Source organism: Pongo abelii, chromosome 1, assembly GCF_028885655.2.
Source record: "Pongo abelii isolate AG06213 chromosome 1, NHGRI_mPonAbe1-v2.0_pri, whole genome shotgun sequence".
Taxonomy (NCBI): domain Eukaryota; kingdom Metazoa; phylum Chordata; class Mammalia; order Primates; family Hominidae; genus Pongo; species Pongo abelii.
The window spans coordinates 136764101-136781319 of NC_071985.2; the positions used below are offsets into that span (position 1 = coordinate 136764101).

The window sequence follows — 17219 nt, forward strand, 5'->3', positions numbered from 1 at the left end:
CAGCATATTATATTTTGTATTCATGCTTTAAATATATTTTGGTCAAAACCTTGGAGCAGATTTGGTGAATCTGATTTGTAGAAAATATGTATCATTTAACTTAAATGGATACCTAGTCTTCATTGTCAAAACAAACAGCTATCAGACTTATTTTCTGTCAGAAATATATGACTTTATGTTTCAATTCAAATAAATATGCTTTCATACTCATCTCCATGACAACCATCTCATTTTTAAATTCTATTTCTAAGATAGATAGAAAGAAAGATAAATTAAAGAGATAAAGACAGGGGCCTTTCTTCTAGTCACTTGGATGAAAGTAACCACTGCCCTTCAATATTTCATAACCAAGCTTAGTGCCTGCAGTCCTGGGACTCTTGCTCATGAGCTATGTATTCTTTTTTTTTTTTTTTTTGAGATGGAGTATCGCTCTGTCGCCCAGGCTGGAGTGCAGTGGGCGCCATCTTGGCTCACTGCAAGCTCTGCCTCCGGGGTTCACACCATTCTCCTGCCTCAGCCTCCCGAGTAGCTGGGACTACAGGCACCTGCCACCACGCCCGGCTAATTTCTTTTTGTAGTTTAGTAGAGACGGGGTTTCGCCATGTTAGCCAAGATGGTCTCCATCTCCTGACCTCGTGATCAGTCCGCCTCGGCCTCCCAAAGTGCTGGGATTATAGGCGTGATCCACTGCGCCCGGCAGAGCTATGTATTCTTGAAATGTCTCTTTGGCATGCAGAGATTTTTTTAGACCTAGGCCAAGCCATCATAGTAAGGTTCATTGGGGGAAACTGTTTCCCTTTCTTTTAAAAAAAGAATGATTGTGAAGGTGAGGTAGGTAAGAAAATACATAGGTCGAGCATGGTGGCTCATGGTTATAATCCCAGCACTTTGGGAGGCTGAGATGGGAGGTTCACTGGAGCCCAAGAGCTCGAACCCTGCCTGAACAACATAGCAAAATTCTGTCTCGAACCCCGCCTGAACAACATAGCAAAATTCTGTCTCTACAAAAAATTAAAAAATTAGCCAGGTATGATGGCACACGCCTGTGGTCCCAGCTACCGGGGAGGCTGAGGTGGGAGGATCAATTGAGCCTGGGAGGTTGAGACTATAGCCTGGGGTACACAGCAAGACCCTGTCTCAAAAAAAAAAAAAGAAAAGAAAAAAATAGGCAAACCTGTTTTCTAAAGACTCATTTATAAAATTCTAAAATGAAGTTGAATATCTAAAGGATGGTGTATTAGCCTGTTCTCCCACTGCTATGAAGAACTACCTGAGACTGAGACTGGGTAATTTATGAAGAAAAGAGGTTTAATTGACTCACAGTTCTGCAGGCTTAACAGGAAGCATGACTGGGAGGCCTCAGGAAACTTATAGCAGAAGGCAAAGGAGAAGCAAGCATGTCTTACCATGTTGGAGCAGGAGAGACAGAGAAAGAGCAGGGAGAAGTGCCACACACTTTTAAAAGATCAGATCTCTTGAGAACTCACTATCATGAGAACAGCAAGGGGGGAAATCTGCACCTATGGTCCAGTCACCTCCCACTAAGCCCCTCCTCCTATTCAACACAAGATTTGGGCAGAGACCCAAATCCGAACTATATCAGATGGTTCCATAAAACCATACCTGTGTATCCCCTAGAATGTTGATGCACATTCCTCAGTTGTATGAAATCACCAGTAGGACAGAAACTGCTCTATGATATACATACACTGAGGTTGAATTATTGAGTTGAAAGTGTGTTTTGTCCTCAACTCTATTAAATATAATTAACTTTCTAGAATGTTTGACCTTTCATTCTATAATTAGAGCATGAGAATTATAATTGTTCTACCTCTCCTACATGGTCACACTTAAAAAATTTTAAATCATATGATGTATGTGTAGTTTCATCACATTGTAATATAAATTTGTATTGCCTTTATGAATTGTAAGTTTAAGACACTTTTTGTATTTTTATTGCTATTAGGGGTACCTATTCTGTTAATTGATTGTTCATATGCTTTGCCGATTTTTCTTTCAGATGATATGATTTTTAGTTATTGATTTGTTATACTGTTTTACATATCCTAGATGCTAATCTTTACCTGTTACACCTGTTGCAAAAAATTTCTTCCACACTATGGCTACCTTCTCTTTTTAAGAAAAACTTTAATGCTGGAACAATTTTAGAGTTACAAAAAAAAATTACAAAGATAGTTGCTATGGTCTGAATGTTTGTGTTCATATTTATATGTTGAAACATAATCACCAATGTGATGGTATTAGGAGTTGGGGCCTTTCGGAATTTATTAGGTCATGAGGGCAGAGCCTTCATAAATAAAACTAGTGTTTTTGTAAAAGAGGCTCCAGAGAGCTGTCATGTCCCTTTTCCTCCACATGAGGACATAGCAAAAATGTGCCATCCATGAACCAGGAAACAGGCCCTCGCCAAACACCAAATCTGCCAGTGCCTAGATCTTGACATTTCCAGCTTCCAGAACTGTAAGGAATACATTTCTGCTGTTTATAAACTATGAAAACTATGATTTTTGTGATAGCAGCCTGAATAGACTAAGACAATAGTACAGAAAATTCCTACATACACTGTTTTCCTTATTAATATCTTACATTAGTATGGTACACTTGCCACAATTATTGAACCAATATTATACATTATTATAAAGTAAAGTCCATACTTCATTCAAATTTTCTTACCTAATGTTCTTTTTCTGTACCAGGATTCCATCCAATAAATCACACTCACACTACACTTAGCCATGATGTCTCCTTTTAGCTGTGAGTTTTAGGCTCCTTTTAGGCTCCTCTTAGCTGTGAGTTTCTCAGACTTTTCTTTTGTTTTTGTTTTTGATGCCCTTAACAATTTTGAGGAGTCTAGTCAAATATTTTGTAGGAAGCCCTTTTACTGAAATTCACATGATATTTATCTCATGGTGAAATGGGTTTATAGGTTTGGGGAAGGAAAGCCACAGATGAAAAGTACCATTCTTATCACATCATATGAATGGTACCTATTATCGACATGTCTTGTAACTGTTGATATTAACATCCTTCACTTGACTGAGTTTGTCAGATTTCTCCACTCTAAAGCAAATCATTCTTCCGCCCTTTTCATACTGAACTCTTTGGAAAGAAGTCACAATAGACATTCCAAACTTAAATTATGTTCCATCTCTTCTGGAATTATTTTGCATGGGAGATTTGTCTATTTTCCGTCATTTATTTATTCAATCATTGAATTATATCAATATGGAGTCATGAATATTTATTTTATACTTTAGATTATAATCCAGTACTACTTTATTTTGTTTTTCAATTGTTTCATCTTTGTCTATTAACATCTTATTTTACTTTACTTGAGAATTTGTATTATAATGTAAACATCTTAAAAACCAACATTATTTAGTAATATGTTTTTTATGGTTTGTATGATTTTATATCATTTTCAAGACATTCTACCCCATCTTATCTTCTCTTAAATATATACTATTTTGCCAATTTTAATACAAATTAGGAAATAATTTATTTCTGCTTAAATTTTTTGTGTATAATGTGATGTAGAGATCCAATTTTTATTTTGTGCCTATCTGACCAATTTTTCCTATATCACTTATTTAATAGACTGTGTTTTTGTTACTTATAATGTCACCAGAAATATATATTAATTTTGCATGTACACTGCACTGTTTCTGGGCTTTTAATCTTTTTAAATTTGTTTATTTATTTAGCACTGCATCAGTATTATGCTGTTTTAATTATGATAGAAGTATAAGTTTTGCTATGGTGAGCAATTACCCAGAGTTGTTATTCCTTAAAATTGTATTAGCTGTTCTTGGTCCTTTTCTCTTATGCATAAATTGTCAAATTCCATAAGATTTCTCATCAGGAAATTGATTTGAAAGTATTGATTTCTTCTTCCTTCTCCTTTTCCTCTTATGTATCCTTCTCCTTTTCCTCTTCTTTATCCTTCTCCTCCTCTGTCCTCTTCTTCTTCGTCCTTTCTCCTCTTCCTCTTCCTCCTCTCTCTCTTTCCTCTTCTTCTTTTTCCCCTTCCCCTTCCCCTTCTTTCATCTCCTTCTTTTTAGAAACATTTTTAATTAACATTTTTAGGATATTGGGCCATTTCACTCATGAACTTAGCACATCTCTTTGTTTATTCCAGTCGACTATGTTTTTCTGTGTATAGGTTTTGTTGCAGTTATCTCTACATACCTCATAATTTTTATTACTACTGGAATAAAATATTTTATTTCCAGTAATTTTTATTATTAGTCATGACTATGTATAGGAATGCTTTTGAATTTTGATCTTATTTGCAGGAATCTTCATGAAATTCCTGTTTATCTAGTTTAAATGAAATTCCTAGTTTAATTTATCTCAAATGACCTATGTATGGAGTCATTTATAAATAATGACAGTTTGGTTTCTTCTATTCTACTGCATGTATTATTTGTTATTTGTTTCATAAGCTAGGATTTCTAATACAATATTCAACTGTGGCATTTAATTTCTAAATATTTGGGGATTTTAGATGTAGCTTTCTGTTATTAATTTCTAAATTAATTTCATTGTGATAAGAGAACCTACTCTGTATTAGTTTATTCCTTTAAAATTTAAGACTTGTTTTATGTTCCAGCATATGCCCTATCTTGGGGAATATTCCACATGCACTTAATAAAACTCTGTATTTTACAGTTGTTGGTACAGTGTTCTATGAATGTTAGGTAAGATGGTGATAATGTTTTAAATCATTATTGCTATTGATTTTCTATTTTTTAAAAATCAACATCTGGGAGAGGAATGTTGAAATGTCCAACTACAATTGTGGATTTATTTATTTCTTCTTTCAATTTTGTCAGGTTTTCCTTTAGGCATTTGAAGCTCTTCATTGGGAAGTGCATATATATTTTATATTTATATATATAATATAATGTATATATAATATATATGATTGTTATATTTTCTTTATGATTATGAAATGTCTCTCTTTATTCCTAATTTTATTTCTCTTTCTGAAGGCTACTTTGTGTAATATTAATATAGCTATTTTAGCTTTCTCATTATGAGTATTTTCATAGTATAGCTTTTTGCATCTATGTCTGTCTACACATATATATAAAACTATACTTATTTTTAAAGTTGTTTGTTGTAGACAGCATATAGTTGGATTTTGCTTTCTTTTTATCCAGTTTGACAGTCTATTCCTTTTAATTAAATTGTTTTCTTTTTCCTTTAGTGGATATATGATTGGGGCAGCTGATATTAAGTCTGAAGTCTTTATACTTGTTTTATATTTGTTCTAGCTATCTTTTTCTCTGTTTTCCTCATTTCCTTTTCTTGTTTTGGTTTAAGCACTTTTACAAATTTCTTTTACCTCCACGATTGATTTATCAGCTCCTGCTCTTTGATTTATACTTTCAGCGATTGTGCTAGGATTTAAAAGGTGTGTGTTTAACCTGTCACAGTTAACCTTCATATTGTGTTACACCTCATTACATGGGATATAAAAGTCTTACAACAGTTTGCTATTGTATTCCCATTATATCCATTATGCTGTTGTCATATATTATTTTTGACGTGTTACAAATTTTATAACAATATGGTTTTCTGCTTTAAGTAATCAATTATCTTTTGAAGATATTTTTAAAATGAGGAAATGAAGTCTTCTATGTTCTGATATTCTTCATTCTGCAGTGTTGCTCCAAGTTTTCATCTGCTAATAATTTATTTCTGTCTGAAGAACCTCGTATGACATTTTTTGAAGTGAAGACCTGCTGGCAATAAATCCTTTCTATGTATTATTAGTTCGTTCTTACACTGCTATGAAGAAATACCAGAGATTGAGTAATTTATAAAGATAAGGGGTTTAATTGGCTCATTGTTCTGCAGGCTGTACAAAAAGCATGAGGCATCTGCTCAGCTTCTTGGGAGGCCTCAGGAAACTTAAAGTCATGGTGGAAGGTGAAGGGGGAGATGGCACTTCACATGCCAGCAGCAGGAAGAAGTGGGAGAAAGGGGCTACACACCTTTAAACAACCAAATCTTGTAAGAAATCTGTCACTATGCAGTACCAAGGGGGGATGATGATAAACCATGAGAAACTGCCCCCATGATCAAATCACCTCCCACCAGGCCTCACCTCCAGCATTGAAAATTACATTTCAACATGAGATTTGGGTGGGGACACAACCAAACCATATTATTTTGCCCTGGCCCCTCCCAAATCTCCTGTCTTTCTCACATTGCAAAATCCATTCATGCCTTCCCAATAGTCCTCCAAAGTCTTAACCCATTCCAACATTAACTCAAAAGTCCACAGTCCAAAGTCTCATCTGAGATCACAGGCTCATCTGCTTCTGTGTAGGAGCCTGTGAAATAAAAAACAAGTTAGTTACTTCCCAGATTCAATGGTGGTATAGGCATAGGGTTAAAACTCTCATTCCAAAAGGGAGAGATAAGCCAAAAGAACGGGGCTACAGGTGTCACACAAGTCTGAAGCCCAGCAGGGCAATCATTAAATCTTAAAGTGACACAATAATCTCTTTTGACTCCATGACTTACATCTAGTGCACACTGGTGCAAGGGATGGGCTCCCAAAGCCTTGGGCAGTTCTGCCCCTGAGGTTTTGCCAGGTACAGCCCCCACTGCTGCTTTCATGGGCTGGCTTTGAGTGCCTGCCATTTTTCCAGGTGCATGGTGCAAGCTGTCAGTGGATCTACAGTTCTGGGTTCTGGAGGATGATGGCTTCTCACAGCTCCACTAGGCAGTGGCCCAGTGGGGACTCTGTGTAAGGGCTCCAACCCCACATTTCCTTTCCACACTGCCCTAGTAAAGATTCTTCATTAGAAATTCACTCCTGAAGCAGGCTTCTTCTTGGACACCCAGGCTTTTCCACACTTCCTCTAAAATCTAGGCAGAGGCTCGTAAGCCTCAACTATTGCACTCTGTGCATCCACTGGCTTAACACCACATGGAAACTGCCAGGCCTTATGGTTTGTTCCCACTGAAGCACTGGCCTGAGCTGAACCTGAGCTCCTTTGAGCCACGACTGGAGCTAGAGCAGCTGGGATGGGAAAGCAGTGTCCTAAGACTGTGCAGGAGGGCCCTGGGCCTGGCCCATGAAACCATTCAGTCTTCATAGGCCTCTGGGCCTGTGATGGGAGGGGCTGCTGTGAAGGTCCCTGAAATGCGTTGGAGGCCTCCCATTGCTGTCTTGGCTATTCGTACTTGCCTTCCTTTTGGTTATGCAAATTTCTGCAGCCAGCTTGAATTCCTCCCCTGAAAATGGGCTTTTGTTTTCTACCAGGTAGGCAGCCTGCAAATTTTTCAAACTTTTATGCTCTCCTTCCCTTTTAAATATAAGTTTCAGTTTCAGGTCATTTCTTCGCACGTGTACGTGAACTTAGATCGTTAGATGCAGCCTGGCCACATCTTGAATACTTTGCTGCTTAGAAATTCTTCTGCCAGATACCCTAAGTCATCACTCTAAAGTTCAAATTTCCACAGATCCCTAGGTCAGAGGCATAATGCACCCAAGCTCTTTGCTAAAGTGTAACAAAAGTGACTGCTTCAGTTCCCAGAAAGTTCCTAATTTCCATCTGAGACCTCCTCAGCCTGGCCTTCACTGTCCATATCACTATCAGCATTTTGGTCACAATAATTTAACAAGTCTCTAGGAAGTTCCAGAATTTCCCTCATCTTCTTGTCTTCTTCTGAGCCCTCTAAACTGTTTCTCTGCCCATCACTCACTTCCGATGCTGCTTCTATATTTTCAGATATCTTTATAGCAATGTCCCACTTCTCAGTACCAATATTCCTTATTAGTCTGTTTTGCACTGCTATAAAGAAATACTTGAGATGGGGTAATTTATAAAGGTAAGAGGTTTAATTGGCTCACAGTTCTGGAGGCTGTACAAAAATCATGGTGTACCTGCTCAGCTTCTTGGGAGCCTTCAGGAAATTTACAATCATGGCTGAAGGCAAAGGGGGAGCTGGCACTTCACATGGCCAGGAGCAGGAAGAGGAGAGCAGGGAGGTGCTACACACTTTTAAGCCAGATCTTCTGAGAAATCTATCACTATGCAGTACCAAGAGGAAATGGTGCTAATCCATGAAAATCTGTCCCTATAATCCAATCACCTCCCACCAGGACCCCCCTCCACCATTGGGAATTATATTTTAACGTGAAATTTTTGCAAGGACACAGGTACAAACCATATCACTCTGCTTGCTTTTATTTTCCCAGAAAATAAACAATCATGTTTCATCTTCATTTGTGAAATATTTAAATTTATATTGAATAACACATTTACAGGTCATTTTTAAGCACTTTAAAGATGGCATTCCATTGTCTTCTGGATTGCTAAGATTCTGATAAGAAGTCTGTTGTCATTCTTATCTTGTTTTTCCCTGTGTACATAATGTATATTTTTATTGGCCATTATTAAGAATTTCTTCCTATAAATGCTTTTCAGAAATTTTATTACATGTACCTTAATATGCATTTGGTTGTCTTCATCTTTCTTAGAATTCTGTATGTTTCTTGGATCTGTAGGTTTATTTTGTCATTAAGTTTGAAAAAAAAGCCATTATTTCTTTTCTTTTTTTTTTCCACATTCTCTTTCTTTTCTTGCAGGGACTTTCAAACATAGGCTAGAGCACTTGATACTACCATATAGGCTATTGAGGTGTTGCTTTTGTTTGTTTGGTTGGCTTTTTCCTAGATATTTTCTTTGTCAGCCTCATTCTGAATGGTTTAAATTGCTATTTTGTCAAGTTCACTAGCATTCTTTTCCCTGAAATGTCTATTATGCTGTTAACACTATTTAGCAAAATTTTCACTTCAGATATTTTATATTCTATCCCTAGATGTTTCTTTTGGGTCTTTGCAAAAATATTCTTCTCTATATTTATTCACATTTTCTTTAACCCTTTGAGCATACTGATTACCATCCTCACCTACTTACTTCCATTATCTCTGCCATTTTTGACTATGTTTCTACAAAATGATTTCTTTCCTGGTTATGAGTCAAATTTTCCTGTTATTTGTTACACATAAGAATATTTGACTGCATGCCAAACATTGTGAATCTTATACATTTGAGGGTTGGATATTACTGTATTTCTTTAAGAACAGCCGAATTACTTGAGAATTAGTTTGATCCTTTCAAAGCTTGTTTCCAGAATTTTAAGGTAAGTCTAGAATAAGGTTTATTCTAGGCCAACATTAGCCCTATAAATAAATTGTAACCCTTCTGAATTTTCTTATGAATGTCCCATGTAGTCAATGAGATCTCTCCACTCTGGCTGGTGGGAATTTAAATGATTTCCTGCTTTGTGTGAGCTTTGGGAATTATTTGTTTTGTAGTTCTCTAGTAATTTTTCTTTTTCTAAAGGTAGCTTTTTGCCTGACTTCATGGAGTTTCCACATAGGTGTATGCAGATTAGTATTCATTTAAAAACTCAAGGAGACTTTATGCAGATTTCTGAAGCTCTTCCTATACATCTCCCTTCTTTCTTGGACTCTGTCTTGAATATTCTAGCCTTTATGGTGTTTGTTTTCTCATTTGGGTAAGACCACAAGTCTGTCTGGGTTCTCTCTCCCTGCACCATAGCCTGGAAACTGCCTCCAGGAAGAAATATGAAGTGATTGCAAGGTTTGTTTTATTTTTATTTTTTCTTTCTTTCAGGAATCATAATTCTGTGATGCTGACTGTCTATTTTCTAAAATCTATTGTATCATATATTTAGTTCCATTTTCTAAATATTTATGATGAAAGGGTAAGTTTGGACTCATTTATTCTCTCATGGCCAAAAGTAGAAGACCGCCTGGTATAGTTTTTAAGTAATTTTTGTTGCTTTTATTGATGTTGCTCTTATGGACATTTTATATATAGTTTCTTCAACTCAGCCATAGTTTAGATGGTAATTCTTAACAAAAGAGTTTAGTTTCAGCCAGAAAATCCTAATGAGTTTCTACCAGATTTTTTTTTCCTGAGTGGATTTGTGATTAAGGCTAACAAGGCCTTTCTTTAGGGAAGCTAAATAATGTTTATTTGTGTATGTGTTAGCTGATTTCTAAGCTTCTCTTTTAATTGAATGTCTATATATTGTCTTACAAGTAGTTTTACTTGATTTCTTAACTTCCAGAATGAAAAAAACTCAAGAATTAAGTGAGATACTATCTTACATCTGGACTTCATTGTATTCTTCCAGTGTTCTGAAAGCAAATGCAATTAAAAGTCTACAGTTGGTACTGGAATTTAAGCATCAAATGGTGCCTCAGTGTCTGAGGAGATGCTGCCTTTGCTATTTCCCAAAACTTATAAGTTTTCTTTTGCCTTGCAGAATGTAGATTTTTAAAAAATTCTAGAGTTTTAATCTTTCTCTAGTAGAAACTCTAATTTAGTGTAACTATTTGAAATAAACATCTCAGGAGACAAAAAGCTATTTTAAATAGATGACAACATCTTGTGACATAATTGCATGCTAGTGCAATTTAAATGAACACTATCTTTCATAGACAAAATCTATTTTAAAATTCTATCTATAAAACAGTTGAGGAAGAATTGTAAACATGAGAACATTCTGTTATTTTCCTTGGCATTTAGAAAGTACTGCTTTTGAAACCTTTATTTTAGGTTCTGGAATAATTTTAGAAAGTGTATATAGTTTTGCTTTCAAAGGTCATGAGCAAGTATAAATATACCCATTTTAGTACAAGGAAAAGCTTTCAATCTCCCCCACATCTTACCATCCTTTTCCAAGACTAAAAGCTAAGGTATATCTAAAAATTTCCAATATCTGCTCATTTTCCGGAGTTGAACAAAATAGAAAATATTCAGATTCGATCAATAGTATTCAAAAATGCAGAGGTAAAGCCTTATCTGTGTTGGAGGATGAAAGCAAATTCTTTTGGCTGCTTCTCGGATTTGATACCATAAGTCCACTCTCATTGAAGGGACTCATATTCCTTTGGGTTCATCCCCTCAGATCCCTTTGGTAACACTAATTCATGGTCCAGCAAGATCTCAGTAAAAGCATCATCATATCATGATGAAGATGATGATGATGATATAAATAAAACAAAAAACCCACCCACTATAACTAAACAGACAAAAACCAGAATACTGAGAAAATAAGCAGTCTAGAAACCTGAAATAATTGTCCACATGAAATTATAAAGTGTTTTTGATACCCATAGTAATTCTATTTTAAGTTTCATAGTAATATTGATTACTAATGAGTTTTTGGCTCGCACTATTATTTTGAATGATGGCAGAGTGAGAGGAGTGCTCAAAGGAAATATAGGTTTGCATACATAAATGTGCATTGTTTGAAATCCATGATAACAAAATGTGTACTTTGTTAAGGGACAAAGTTTTCAGGTAAAGTGTCTACTAGTCAGATTTTTACCGAGAGGTAATTTGAAACGTGATGGCAAAAAATGTGCAAACTAGAGATATGTTCATTCTCTTACTCCTCTCTATTTAGACTAAAGGTAGTATGAGTTGCTTTCATATTTGGTTGAAATACCTTGAAAAAGCAAACATTTTTAAGAGAGCTGCTTATCTGCTGCTTCTTTCAACTACCCTGACTCTTCTATAATAATTTGTCTTATAATCTCTTCTAGCGGATACTCCATTCCGAACCCCTTACCAGTCCCTACTAATCCTCCCAGTCCTAGACTGCTAGACAGCTCTAAACATCAACTCTGTGTGAGGCTCCACTCACTGTGTAATTAAAATGATTGTCACTGTGATTATCTTATACTTGTAGGTGGATAAGGAAGAGTTAATCATCTGAATTATGGTGTACCTAAGTGTTCTAAAATTGTACCACAGAGAGTCAGACTAAAGCCAAGGTGAACTATTTTTAAAACTATATTTTGTTTTTACCTGAAAAGCAATATATAATCATTGCACATTATGAAGAAAACATGAAAATCCAGGGTCACCTCTTCCTGTCCCATCTAATCAACTATTTCCAATTAAGACAACAGTATACAGACTATCCAGTTACTCCTTCTCCAGGAGTCTTTTAGATAGGGAATCTGTGCAATGAAATATTTCTCAACAGAAGTGAGAGACTTAGAACTTCAGACCGGGTGAACCTGGAACCTCACTGGCAGTCCCTAGTAAAACCAGATTTGATCCTTGTAAACAGTTTCTGGAGTTCCAAGTGCGTGTCTGAAACAAAATCAAATTTATCCAGACTAGATGAAAGGAGACAAATCATAGAGTATACATTTTTACAAGATTCTGTGATTAAAATTCTCTAAGCTATATTGGACTCTGTTTTGTTATTACTATTTGACTTTGAAATCTGTAGTCAATTTTGGATAACGCATTTCAATTCACTTGCGAAGGAAAAAATCATCCTATTTAAGTCTCTGGTAGAAAATTATTGTGAAGTATGGGTGGGCAGCTTTCCTCCTCTTTACAGTAAAAACAGTGGACTTCTTCTATAACAGAAGTGGTTTGAATTAGAAAGAAACCCTTTGTGACTAAGCAGTCAAATGCTAAATTGGGCTTCTTAAGGCAGTGGTGAAAGCTTCTAATAGAATGGTGTTTCCAAAACAATTCAGGCTTCATTCACTAGGAAATATTTTGAAAATATGGGGCCTGTCATAAAGTTGCCAACTCTTTATTTTTTCCAAGTAGGTATGTTAAATTAAAAAAAAAATTATTCAAATATATACATTGGAAATCTATTCTCAATCAGGCACTGTGCCAAATAAAATGTGGGGCTGTGGTGGTAAATCTGTTTCCTCATGTCCTTATAGTTTCGATAAGGGATTGTTATCAACCAAACGCATAAATAAACATAAAGCTACAGTTGTGATTAGTGCCATAAAGAATATGTAGCTATATAAAAAGAGTCTAATTTGGCCATTTAAAAACTAAATATGAAGGAAAGAAACATGGACAACATCCTCATGGCTAAGAGTGATTGAGCACTTACTCTGTTGCAGGCACTGTTCTAAGCATGTATGTAAAACATCATTTGGTTCCCACAGAGACTCTAGAAAGTGGGAATGTTATTACCCCTATTTTAAAGTGTAAAAATCTTAAAAGGCATAGGAAGATTAATTATCTTGTCCTGGTTTTGTAGCTCACCAGTAGGACAGCCTGTAGTCAAACTCTGATAGTCTGATTCTGGAGTTCATGTTCTTAACCATCAAAAAGAGGAAAATTTTTCATAATTTTCATAAATTCCTAACTTTATGAAACCGGTATTACCTTGTTCCCATTTTTTCTTTTAGTGGCAGAGTGCTAAAAATTTGGGTTCAGGGGCTAGTCATCGATCAGCAATGGAAAGACACTTTTTGAAGGTGGCCTTTCCAATGAGGTTCCACTGAATAGGATAGTTTAAATGAGTTCCTGCCAAAAGAAAGGGGAATAAAATAGATTGCTTTTAGAGGACAATTCCAGCCTTCTAGTCTTAAATGCATTTTCAATAATGTGATATACAACCTTAATCTGACTCTTAAAGGTATTGCATTGTGTGTTCCCTTTAACTTATTATAAACAAATGAAAACGTAAAATGCACCAAAGAAGATACGTAGAGCATTCCTTGGTGCTTCTATTCCAAAGATGATTTGGAATTTCCTTTGTTTAAGCAAGTTTTGGGGTGCAGTGGCTCATGCCTGTAATCCTAGCACTTTGGAAGTCTGAGGTGGGAGGATCACTTGAGCACAGGAGTTCAAGACCAGCCTGGGAAACATAACAAGACCCCATCTCTATGAAAAATAATATTTAAAAAAAATTAGACAGGTGCGGTGGTATATGCCTGTAGTCCCACCTACTCAAGAGGCCAAGGAAGAAGGATAACTTGAGCCCAGGAGATCAAAGCTACAGCGAGCTGAGATCATGCCACAGCACTGCAGCCTGGGCAACAAAGTGAGACCCTGTCTCAAAATGGAAAGCATTTATTTATTTGGTTTGTTTGTTAAAGGGCAAGAAAGTATCGATTTTTTTTTAAAGTTCCATATCACTTGCAGGTTTTATCCACTTTTGTTACAAAGATGAAAGGATGCTAGCAATAAGAAAAAGTCCCAACATTTTCCAATGAACATTTAATTTTACCTTAATGGGAATTAATTGATGTGAAGGAAATAAAAATTGATTACTATATTCCTAAGGATTAAGAACAATCTGAGAGAAAAACATTCCATTTTTATGAATCTGAGATGAAAAAGTTCCTGACAAAGAACCTTCCTTCGGTTGCTTTCAATTTATCAGACCATTTCCAGAGCCCAAGTCACTTTTCAGCTCCAGTAAGGAAGACATTAATGCTTTATAAAAGCAACTGGAGTATCTCACCACAGTGGGAAACCACTTTTAAACTGACATCAGGAAGCCTTCACGAAGCCTTGTTTCTGGGAAAACTTACATAAATCACTGCTTTTCCCAGTTGAGATTGGCTGCCTCTTGTGGTGATGACAAGGTCAAAGATACAGACTAGGGGCCCAAGGTCAGGCCTTAGAAGGGGTAAACAGAGAGTGTTCCCTTTGCTTTTGGCCCATGCATTGAGAATGCAAGCTCATCAAGCAAAGCCCCAGAAGGTAGGCTGGCAGGTCAGATGTATCATATTGTTATGGTTCCTTTATTTGTATTTGCTATGGACTATAAACCATGATGATGCAATAAAGGGCTAGGGCCATGAATTCCAATTGGCTGTGCAGTGCTATTTCATGGAGGGGCAAGTCCAACTATTATGAATTCAGACAACTTAATAATTTCAGTTTCACTGCGTTGCTCTGCTCCCCAGGAACCTGCAGAAGATAAGTGATTGGGCGCTATCATAAATCCAGACATACATACGACATGAAAATAACTGGTGAAGCTTTAAATCAATGCAGAATGTTAGACTAATAAAGATGTTGATCATACTACTTGGTGAGAAACATTAACCAGGAAAAGTTGATAAAATGTATTTTTTAAAAAAGTTGAAACTAGTCAAATATATTTCTTTGTGCTTATTTGTATCTGCATGAATATAAAATGCCACTGGTTCTTCAGCTTTAACACCTAAGGGATTTATAAGCATATTGCTTCAATAAAACTTGGTTCATCTGTAAAGTACATAGCTCAGATATGCATATTTAATTACTCTGAAAGTAATTTACTTGTACAGATGGTGGTATTAGAGGGTCTTACTTCAATTTAAATTACTTTCATTGGGAAAAAAAAGTGTTCTTTGGCTACGATTTCCAAGTAAAAATTTAACTTTTATAACATATGGAACATACCTGCTTGTAGTAATTATACATGAATAATCCCACACATGCAAAATAAACATTATTGTAAAATTTTGAAACCACTCACAGGGAGTAGCAGTATTACAAGATAATTCAAGACCCTCACATGCAAAGCTCAGGGTGTTGCAAAGTAAACTAGCAGCCAAAGTATATAAATGAGCTTAGAAAAAAGCATGGAGGATCTAAGTTGCTGCTGAAAGCAATGAACAGCCTCTTCAGCAGACCACTGTGTCTAGCTCTCACATTCGGTAAAACCATCAAGCCCCTCCTCCCTGGATGAAATTCAAAAGAAAGTAGTAGATAATATGTGAGCCATATACCTGGGCATACCTCAGAGACTCACATGGATCTGTGTGCTCGCTAGGCAGGGACTCTGAGTCATTTTGTGCTCCCCTTTCTAGAAAAGTAAAGGCTACCTTCCCCCCATCAAGCTTGGTGCCTTCTGAAATGCAACATTCAGCCTGTTGAAACAAGCACCCAAATAAAAATTATCACGTTCAAAGGCAAGCCAGTCACAAAGAAAGACAAATGGCTTGTGGCATATTGTATTGATTATCACACAGTAGCTGGGTATTAAAAATTGGGAAAATATAAATGCTTTTGAAAAAGATATTGTTTTCTATTATGAGATTGTAAAAAAGTGCCCATGTGTTTGTTCATTCTTCACTGCAAGTATTTCTTTATTAAGCACTGTATCTCAGAGGCAGCACGTATACTATCTACTACTCTGGTTGCTATGGTAAGTAGTCGTGTTTTATTGAAGAGTAAATGGCCACCACCCACAAGAATAGCTCCCAAGTGGCCTTAGCATACACTCCTTCCCCTACCCTCTCTTTTTGAGCCAACCTAATTCTTTATAAATAAACATGAATTTTACCCTTATTTAGAGTAAGACAAAAATCTTTCTACTACCTTCTCTCTATCTCTTTCTTCCCCCTGCCCTCCCCCGGGCCTTTTTTTTTTTGAAACAGTGTCTCACTTTGTCACTCAGGCTGGAATGCGATGGCAGGATCTCAGCTCACTGAAGCCTTGACCTCCCGGGTTCAAGGGATCTTACTGCCTCAGAGCCCCTAGGTATCTGGGATGACAGGTACACACTACCACATCCAGCTAATTTTTTTTGTATTTTCTGTAGAGATGGGGTTTCACCACGTTGTCCAGGCTGGTCTTGAACTCCTGAGCTCAAGTAATCCGCCTGCCTCGGCCTTTCAAAGTGCTAGGATTATAGGTGTGAGCCACCGCGCCTGGCCTCAAATCTATCTCTTAAAATGATTCTATTCATTATGGACAACAAATGAAGTCACATCAATCAGTCTTAAGAATCTTTGTGATGACACATCCAAATATATATATACACACACACACACATATATATATACATGCACACACATATATATATACACACACACACAATAAGCCTATTTAGTAATATATTGGGGATTATATTATAGGATTCCTTTTAAATACTGAACCTAGAATACAAATAGAAAAGTGTTTTGGTGATATGTGCATGCTTGGGGATTCTATCATAAGACATCTCTATAATGTGAAGCCATACCCATGAAGACATTTTTCAAACTACCTGTACTGTGTAAATGAATAGTTTAAATGATAGTCTGTGTATCTATCTATCTATCTATCTATCTATCTATCTACCTATCTATCTATTGTCTATCACCTGTCTATCTGAGCAAAAAAGTATTTGTCATGTGGTGGTAATCTGACTGATTGCCAGTCTTTAGGCCTTGAAGCAAAGTGAAGTTTGAGTTAGGTCAGTTCTCACTTTGAGTCGTCACTATTTGTTGTGAGTTTTACTCCAGCAATGCTCTACCAGAAATGCTTTATCAAAAATGTGGACCAGGTATGGTGATTCAGGCTTGCAATCCCAGCACTTTAGGAGGCTGAGGCAAAAGGATTCCTTGAGCCCAGGAGATTGAGGCTGCAGTGAGTTGTGGTCAC

General features: G+C 36.4%; 1 long non-coding RNA gene across 1 annotated transcript in view; it reads right to left on the reverse strand.

Moving 5' to 3' along the window:
• Nucleotides 1–14602, reverse strand: part of LOC129060319 (uncharacterized) — a 35751-nt gene extending 21149 nt beyond the window's left edge. Inside the window, exons 1-2 of the long non-coding RNA XR_008526926.1 lie at nucleotides 14393–14602; nucleotides 13239–13379 (exon numbers count right to left, since the gene is read on the reverse strand). This is a non-coding gene — a long non-coding RNA (uncharacterized LOC129060319). The remainder of the gene's footprint in view (nucleotides 1–13238; nucleotides 13380–14392) is intronic.
• Between the last annotated feature and the right edge of the window lie 2617 nt (nucleotides 14603–17219).